Source organism: Amblyomma americanum, chromosome 10 (genome assembly GCF_052857255.1).
Source record: "Amblyomma americanum isolate KBUSLIRL-KWMA chromosome 10, ASM5285725v1, whole genome shotgun sequence".
NCBI classification, from domain to species: domain Eukaryota; kingdom Metazoa; phylum Arthropoda; class Arachnida; order Ixodida; family Ixodidae; genus Amblyomma; species Amblyomma americanum.
In genome coordinates, this window is record NC_135506.1 from 111,140,486 (window position 1) to 111,149,374 (window position 8,889).

Consider the following 8,889-nt stretch of genomic DNA (forward strand, 5'->3'; position numbering starts at 1 on the left):
GGATCCATCATGCAGTGATACACCGCCACTGCTACCCATACAGCCAATCTCATCCATTGTCCAGCTGCATGAGCAGCATGAAGATAGTCAAAAAAGCACAGGAAGACGAGTAAACCTTGGCGTGAGAAACTAACCAGTACTTGTTGAAGCTGCTGACAAGGTCATTGCAGCAGGAGTGCTCTTGGCAGAATAAATTTACAGCTGCCTCTAACAAACATACACAAGCACAGAAATGGACATGATAAATTATTTAACAAATGCCCAAGCAAATTCTCCAGACTGGTTGATATACAGAAAAGGAATGGTAACAGCATCAATTGCATATTCTGTTTCCACACGAGTGTACACACTCGGAACAAGGATGGGCCCACATAATGTGCGACCTCTGCTGAAAGTTTCGTTGAAAGAAAGCTCAGTGCAGACCCCTGCAATGTTAGAAGGCACTCTTCTAGAAGAAACAGCAGATGTCTTATTTAGCTACAAGTCAGCATCAAAATGTGAAAGTTGAACAGTGCGGACTTTTAATTGCAGAACAGCATCCATGCATTGGCGCCAGTCCAGATGGGCTAATCACATGCGACTGCTGCGCTCTAATAGTTCTTGAAGTGCCCGATCAGTTTAGACAAATTCAAGGCAAAATAAATGACGAAGGCATAAGCTTGTGTCTGGAGAATCCCAGCAGGTATTTCTGTCAAGTGCAGGTCCAGATGTCTAGTGCAGATAGTTTAGTGTTTCAAGACAGTGAAAACTACTTGTTGTTCCCTGTAGAGTTCAACGCTTCTTTCTTCAACGATGTTGTGGAGAGGGCTGTCTACTGTTTCAAGTCATATGTGTTGCCCTCCCTTGTAACACAATGAAAACCGGTGTCCACCATTAATTCTTTTTTACAATGTGGCAATAAAGAGTGTGTTTACGTTGAGCATTTCAAACTTTGCTGTTACTGACACTATGAAAACGCAACTTGCGTACTTAATGTCATGATGTTTGGTGCATAATTACTGATATACAGGAATGTCCTACGATTGAAAAGGGGGAACGCATTTGGAGGGACTGACACAAGGAAGGAAAAAGCGTGTACAGAATGAAAACACTAAAAGATTACTGAAAAACATTTTGGTCAAGAGAAGCAAGGCACCTCAAGCACATATGTAACGGAAGTAACAAAAGCAATGCATATGATGAAAACTGGTGATAAGAACATAAACAAAGAAGCAAACGCAATCTACAGCTCATTTAAGAGAATATAGAAAAAATGCTTACCACTTGGTTCAAGCAAACAAATAAAGGAGCCGTAGGAAACAATCTAAGAAGAAACTGCACTGGAAAATATTGTCCATGCACTTTGGTAGTCTTCTACTGTACCAAAAACTTGTCGCTGCTGTAGATGGGTTTGGAGAGATTTTCAATTTTCGCAATGACTTGTATAATGTCATCAAGGTAAGCAAAAAGCTGGGTGCCCAAGTTCCCCGTCAATATCTTACACTTTCATCCGCTCGATTCAACGCCCGACATGAACACTAGCGGCTGCAATACTTTGATTTTTTTCAGCTTCATTTCTTGCAAGTTGCATTCTCTTGCGTAAGAATGGTGGACGCACACTTGTGATCTGATGCTCAAGACAGAGTTTGTCTATTAAGAACCCTTTATCCACCATAACACTATCAATTGAAGGTAGAAACTCTTCTAGCATCTTGCTTTCCTTCGTTATATGGGAGTCAGATGCCCGGCGACCATAAGCTTTGCTTACATAACTTATGTGAACCCACGGTGTCTCACAGACTAAAACCTTAGCTGTGTACACACCTTTGTACCAGCTGTATGTCAACAGCTGGGACTCCATATCCTTCGGCCTCTGAATTGGGATCTACATGCAGTCTAGCACAGCTTTCACACTCGAGCACTCCTTGAAGTACACCGTCAAATTTTCACCAACAGCTTCCTTGCTCGGCCAAAAGACTGCATTTTTCTTTATTTCAGGCAAGCTTATTACACTGGCCTTGACTATTTCTGACGCTGTGGTGCGGTGAATGCCAAAAAGCGCACCAAGCAATGCGAATGACATGTTGTGGTGAAGCTTAATGAGCGTTAACAACACTGCGTCTTCGTTTGATAAGCAAAACCGTTTTGCTTGCATGAGCACCCGGCTGTCAGTGTAAACATCGCATATGTTATAGAAGAGATGGAAGCAGATAATCCCACTTAAGATGTTCAGATCTTTTTTCTCCCTGAACGTTTGCCGTGCTCAGTGGTAGTTTTCGTCCAGCATCGAGTGTGTTGCCTTGCAAGCCAATCTCCTTCCTTACGGCCTGAAGCTCAGCAGGGATATCTGAAGCAAATAATGTAATTTATTTTCGCAGTCAACAAATGCGATAAATATATAGATAACGCAGATGACAATGATATCTTGATTGCCACCTGGACTGGGATTGATATCTGCGTCGCCCCCTGAGTCAGGTGCGCTGTCTTCGACTTCTCCTGAGTAAGATGTACTTGCTTCAATCTCTGGTTCACATGTAGGCAACGGTAACAGCTTCTCTTTAGGGTTAATGTCGCTCAACGCCCTGTCTTCTGCAAATAAAATGTTAGCTTCAGATATGCATTTTTCCCAAAATGGTACGGGAAACATCTAGCTGTATGAAAGCAAATAATTAAAACAGTTGGCCACAGCCTTTGTTATGCAAGTAGGTATAAATTCTCCAAACCTGCTGCATGCACTGCAAAAACAGCCTTACTTCCTCTCTAATGACATTCTTGACTAACAAATAAAGAAGTTCGCAGTTGATACATAGGTGATAATGTAACACCAATAAAGATACGATTGCCAACATCCTGAAGAGCACGTGGTCTTTGTATTTATTAACGTTGGTTAAAACTGTGCTTCTGTTTGCTTAGCTCATTTGTGGAAATAAAATTTTAGCTTATAATTTACAATGATTTTAAGAATTGATGCCGTGGAGATTTAGCCAAGCCGTTTTAAAATGCGTTCGTACAAGCTTGTCACGCGCGTGCAAGGGCCTCAAAATGCAAAGCAATGATATGAACATCATTACCGGTGTAAAGACGCAAATCAGACGCAAAAGAAATGTGGACAGGCAAAATCTTTGTTGACACAGCGTAGCTCCAAGCCAAGAGTTCGAGAGCGTCAGCTTCGTCTTCTTCGCAAACTGAACTGCGTCAGGCGTCAGCTTCGTCTTCTTCAGCTTTCTCTCCTTCGGCGGCACTGGCCGCTGGGGCAGCAAACCCCAATTGTATGTCTTACAATACCCCCGGGCTGAAAAGGCGCCATCCTGGCGGCCTAAGGGCACGAGATGATAGCGGGATCGTAGTAGGGTTTCAGGCGGTCGAAGTGGACGATTTCGCGGCCGCGGCGTCGATGATCAGGCGAAGGCGTGAGGGGCTCGACGAGGTAGTTAACTGGAGATGTCTGCTGAACTACGCGATAGGGGTATTTGCTTAGCAGTTTTGTCGACAGGCCTGGGCTGGAGGAGGGCACCAAAAGCCAAACTAAGGAGTCAGGAAGGTAAGCCGGCGGCAGACAGGTAGAAGTGGCGCGGGCACTTTTCTGACGGTACTGATCGTGCGCAGTAAAGGAACGGGCGAGTTGACGGCATTCTTCGGCATGAGCAGCGGCTTGAGAGACGGTTGTAAATTCGGAGGAATCTGGGCGGTAAGGTAGTATGGTGTCCATAATTTAAGATGGCTCCCGGCCATAGAGAAGAAAATACGGGGAAAAATCAGTAGTTGCTTGCATTGCAGTATTGTAAGCATAGGTAACGAATCCTAGTATGCGGTCCCAGTTGGAGTGATCGGATGAAATGTACTTGGCCATCATGTCGCCGAGGGTCCGGTTAAAGCGCTAGCTCGGTGATGCCGTTCGTCTGGGGATGGTAAGATGAAGTTGTACGGTGGACGATGTGACACTCCCGAAGAAGGGCCTCCAAAACGCCGGACAAGAAGACGCGACCTCGGTCGCTGAGCAATTCCTGAGGCGCACCGTGGCGAAGAATGATGTTTTGAAGTATGAAACCGGCGACGTCAGAGGCCGTTGCAACTGGTAACGGGGAATTTTCCGCATAGCGCGTGAGGTGATCTATGGCGACAATGATCCAACGGTGTCCAGCAGAAGTGCTAGTAAGAGGGCCATAAAGGTCGATTCCAACACGGTCGAAAGGGCGGGCCGGACAAGGTAAAGGTTGCAGAGGAGCCGGTGAGTGCTGTGGTTGATCCTTGCGCCGCTGACATTCGAAGAGCGGACGTACTGACGGACAGAACGGTACATGCCTTGCCAATAATACCGAAGACGTAGGCGGGTAAAAGTTTTCAGCAGACCGGCATGAGCGGGTTGCGGGTCGTCATGATAACTGGCACAAATAGCGAAGCGGAGATGCCGGGGAATTACGAGCAGCCATTTGCGACCATCTGGTAGGCAGTTTCGACGGTACAGCAGCTGGTCACGCACGACAAAGTGACGGGCTTGACGACGGAGTGCTTTAGAAGGGGGGCTGGTAGAGCGGTTGGCTAAGATATCGAGAATAGAAGCTATCCAAGGATCCTTGCGCTGCTCAGAAGCCATATCAATGGTATTGAAAGAAGGCGTGAGGCTGGAAATAGAGGGTTGGTCGAGTTCAGAGGACACAGGGGAGCGTGAAAGGGCGTCAGCATCGGAGTGTTTGCGTACGGAGCGGTAAATGACCTGAATGTCGTAGTCTTGTAATCGGAGAGCCCAACGAGCGAGGCGGCCGGAAGGATCCTTGAGTGACGACAGCCAGCATAGGGCATGGTGATCTGTGATGACAGCGAACGGGCGCCCATATAAGTAAGGGCGAAATTTTGTGATCGCCCAAATAATTTCCAAACATTCTTTTTGCGTGACGGAATATTTAGTCTCCGCTTTTGTGAGTGCACGGCTTGCATAAGCAACGACGTACTCATTGAAGCCAGGTTTCCGCTGAGCAAGGACGGCACACAGACCGATGCCGCTGGCGTCCGTGCGGAGTTCTGTAGGGGCGGAAGGGTCGAAATGGCGCAAGATCGGACTGGAGATGAGAAGATGGCGCAGCATGGCAAAAGCTTCGTCGCATGCAGTGGACCAGGCTGGCAAGTCGTGGCCGCCGGCGAAAAGTTGTGTCAGTGGGGCGATATTGCAGCAAAATTCTTGACGAACCAACAAAAGTACGAGCAAAGTCCAATAAAGCTTCTAAGTTCTTTCAGGGAGGTGGGCTTCGGGAAATCAGCAACTGCTCGTAGCTTGGCAGCGTCCGGGAGGACACCATCCTTGGACACGACGTCGCCTAAGATAGTCAGCTGTCGGGCGCCAAAGTAACACTTCTTCAAATTAAGCTGCAGGCCAGCGTCACTGAGACACTGAAGGACACTCTCAAGACGAAGAAGATGAGACGGAAAATCCGGGGAGAATACGACAACATCGTCCAATTAGCAGAGGCACGTTTGCCATTTCAGCCCGCGTAGGATGTTGTCCATCATGCGCTCGAAAGTTGCAGGCGCGTTGCAGAGACGGAAGGGCATCATATTAAATTCATACAGCCCATCAGGCGTGATGAAAACTGTTTTCGGGTGATCAGCTTCGGCCATCGGCACCTGCCAGTATCCAGAGCGCAGATCTAACGAAGAAAAGTACTCTACCCCCTGCAGGCAGTCAAGCGCATCATCTATACGAGGCAGGTGGTAGACGTCTTTCCGAGTAATTTTGTTTAGCAGGCTACCGCCGGCTAAACAAACCGCAGTCGTGGTCTAGTGGCTTGGGCATCCGCCTCGGCGGCGGAATTTGGTTGGTTCGAAACCCACCGCCGGCCACCCACCGGCAAAAATGGGCACAAGCGTCCCCCGGCTCGGCGCCCGGCTTCCTCAGGGGTGTGTGCTTGGAAGAGGCTCCGCAAACCCCGCTGCACCCCTCGGGGGGCAAAACCAGTTTCGAAACTCAGCCTGCAAAGGTGGTTCATGATTCAGATGAGACATTCAATTGATCTTGGCGTTCGATGAAGTTTAAATGAGCTGGCACAGGGAGTTCAGCAGATGAGAATGTGCACGAAGTTCAGCATGCTGCGCCATGCGCCAAGTTCAGCAACGTGCTGATCGCACGTTGACCGGAGTACCACTTTCAGCAGGCTGTGAGGTCGTTCGAAACTGGGGCTTAGCCCGCGAGGGGCGCAGCAGGGTTTACGGAGCTTCTCCCAAGCGAGCAACCCTAAAGATAGCCGGGCGCGAGGCCGGGGGCCGGTGGGTGTCCTGCGGTGGGTTTCGAACCAACCACCTCCCGCAGCCGAGACGGGCGCCAAACCAACTAGGCCACGGCTGCGGTATACGCAGAATCTAATGGAACCGTTTTTTTTTTCTTGACGAGCACAACGGGAGAAGCCCACGGGCTGTGAGAGGGCTGGATCACTCCACGGTGTAGCATGTCGCTCACCTGATCATCAATTATGCGGCGCTCAGCGGAGGAGACGCGGTAAGGGCGCTGGCGCAAAAGTGGATGTGTTCCAGTGTCGATATGGTGGCAAACCGCTGTTGCACGACCCAAGGTGTCTTAATCTAAGGACGCGCGGAAGCGCTGAAGCAAGGCGACAAGCTGGGCGCGTTGGAGATGTGGCAGAGCGGCATCGACGGAATCGGCAAGGCGGTCGGGTTGACACGCTGAATGGAAGGCGACAGCGTTGGCGTTGGAGCGGGTGGGCAGGTAACAAGCGATAGCTGGCGGGCGACCTCCTCCCGCACAAACTGCTGGATCTGCTGAAGAAGGGTCGACTGATCGTGAGCAGGACCGCCGACAGCCAAGCTCGAAAGGGTGTCGTCAGGGCAAATGGTACGGCGGGTGACAAGACGCTATTTCCGGAGCTCGTCATAGCTCTGACACAAAGAAACGACGTCGGAGATGGTTTGAGGATTTTTGGAACATTTGAAATGCGTCGTCCTCAATCCCTTTAAGAATGTGTTTGATTTTGTCCGCGTCGCTCATGGATGGATTCAGACGCTTGCATAAATCAACGACATCCTCGATATAGCTTGTGAAATTCTCGCCGCTCTGCTGGGCCCGACTGCGCAACCGTTGTTCGGCACGAAGTTTTCGGACAGCGGGGCGGCCGAAGACATCTGTGAGGCTGGTTTTGAGGACCGCCCAGGTAGAAAGATCGGCTTCGTGGTTGCGAAACCATAAGTTGGCGAGGTCCGTCAGATGAAAGATGACGTTTGTCAGCTTGACGTTGTCGTCCCATTTGTTATAGGCGCTTACGCGTTCATAGGAGGCGAGCCAGTCTTCGACGTCGGTGTCGTCCGTGCCGCTGAAGATCGCAGGGTCGCGCGGACGCACGGGACCGGAACAGACGACGGTGGCGGGAACAGTGTAGCCAGGCTGGGGCTGGGTGTCAGTCATCGTGGTAGAGGCTGGTAAGGGGTGTAGATCTTCAGGTCCGTACATCCGTAAGGTCTGTAGCTCCAGGGTGGGAACAGGCAGCACCTCCATCAAATGTAAAGGCGCAAATCAGACGCACAAGAATTGTGGACAGGCAAAATCTTTGTTGACACAGCGTATAGCTCCAAGCCAAGATTGTTGTTGTTGTTGTTGTTGACCCCACACAATGGCACATAAGCCAAGAGTTCGTTCTTCTTCTTCTTCTTCTTCACCCCAGGTATATGGCACATACGCACGCGGGGGGATTGGCCAAGGAGTAATTGAATAAACAAAGAAGTTTCCATGGAAGATGACGACAAAATTGTAGCACCAATCGTGAATTTTGAAAAAATCAATGAATAAAAACAACAGTACAATATTGACAGTTAAATAACAGACAGCATTTTGGTGAAAAAAGAAGAGCTAGTAGAACATTAAAAGAATTAGCATATCAACCTACCAGTTGCAATAGAGCGTCAGCTTCGTCTTCTTCGCAAACTGAACTGCGTCAGCTTCGTCTTCTTCAGCTTTCTCTCCTTCGGCGGCACTGGCCGCTGGGGCAGTAAACCCCAATTGTATGTCTTACACCGGACACTTAATCTAACACTTGTAAGAAAATGTAACAACATCAAGCATAGGAGCGCCAAAATATAAAATTAGCTTAATTATAGCAGTCGTATGCTACAGGCAAGCATTAGTGCACTTTTATGAGTCTCGCGACACAATGAATACATCCATTCATCAGATACACGCCAACGTTACCTAAAGCGCCACTGCACAAAACAAGCGCAGCAAGCAAAAACAGTATTATTTGAGACACAGTGCAATACTTACTTCCAAACATGTGAATATGTTACGCACGGCGTGCGGTGCGCGAAATTAAAACTGCGTAATCGCGCCCGACGCTACCACGCACATTCAGCTTACCTCCGCCCAGTGCCCTGTTTCGGCGACGCCGAGCTGACGGCTGACGATCTAAAGGTCGAACAGGCAGGTTCAGGGACGGCGCTGCGTCGCGTAGAAGCCAGCGCCTTTTCCATCCTGTCAGCAATCAACCCTCGTTAGCTCCACAAGGTAGACATGCGCGACGTAAATGAGCGCGGCAGCTTCGGCCGCTACTCACCGAACAGTTTAGCGCCAACTCCATAGACGAAATCTTGTTTGCTGAAATGTTTGCTGCACACACGAGAATGTACACTCGCATCTTTGCCCATTCGCAGCTTGATTAACCAGGCTTCTCGTAGCTTCCTGTCTTTCGAATAGAAGTGGAAGCTTACGCCTGGTTCCGCCGCGTAAGTCAGGCATTGAGGCACAGGGCAGTAAGCGACCATGGCGAAAGCTTAAATGAACTGTAGCATCACCAACGACGACTCACGATCAAAGTGTAAAATGCTGGCACTCACTAACAACGAAAAATACAGATGATAGCGCGACTTTTAACATTTAGAACGCATAACTTCAACCGATAATCCGCTTCCGCAACA

General features: G+C 49.1%; 1 pseudogene; it reads right to left on the bottom strand.

Moving 5' to 3' along the window:
• Positions 1–1,477: 1,477 nt before the first annotated feature.
• On the bottom strand, positions 1,478–8,445 carry LOC144108629 (uncharacterized; annotated as a pseudogene).
• Positions 8,446–8,889: the final 444 nt, after the last annotated feature.